Raw genomic sequence first — 589 nt, 5'->3', positions numbered from 1 at the left:
GTTGAAGCATGATATACCTCTTAATTTTGCTATTGTAATACTATTAAACGTACGTATGAAATCTAAATCAACAATAATATTTTTAAATATTGAAATTCAATGTGTAAATATAAGTTAGATTGATCAACTTACTAGCTCAAAAATATTAGCGAAATATTTCTTAAAAAATCTTAATTAAAGTAACAATCATCACATACTACCAAAGGGATATGGTGTAGTAGACGAGATTGTTCCTTTCTTAATTCACGATCGCAGTTTCAAGTATTGAATATAAAAAGATAACTAAATAAGGAAACTGGTATACCCCAAATGAGCTCCTATCAGATGAGAATCTAGTTAATGAAACTCGAAAAATACTTGACAGAAAGCCTACTCTCGAATGGGCCCCACCCAATGAGAATCTGAATTGATCGACTTTTAATGTGGATACGAGACACCGAAAGAAAAAGGGAAAATTAAGTAAATACCCCATAAAAACAAAATAATTACAAACATATACCTCTTACATTCATACCCCACTAAATAATTACACTATATAACCCCCAACCCCCCTCCAAAAAAAAAACTAAATAATTACACTATATAGCCC

The sequence above is a fragment of the Solanum tuberosum genome, unplaced genomic scaffold, assembly GCF_000226075.1.
Source record: "Solanum tuberosum cultivar DM 1-3 516 R44 unplaced genomic scaffold, SolTub_3.0 scf00173, whole genome shotgun sequence".
Taxonomy (NCBI): Eukaryota; Viridiplantae; Streptophyta; class Magnoliopsida; order Solanales; family Solanaceae; genus Solanum; species Solanum tuberosum.
Note: the sequence above shows the minus strand (reverse complement) of the source record.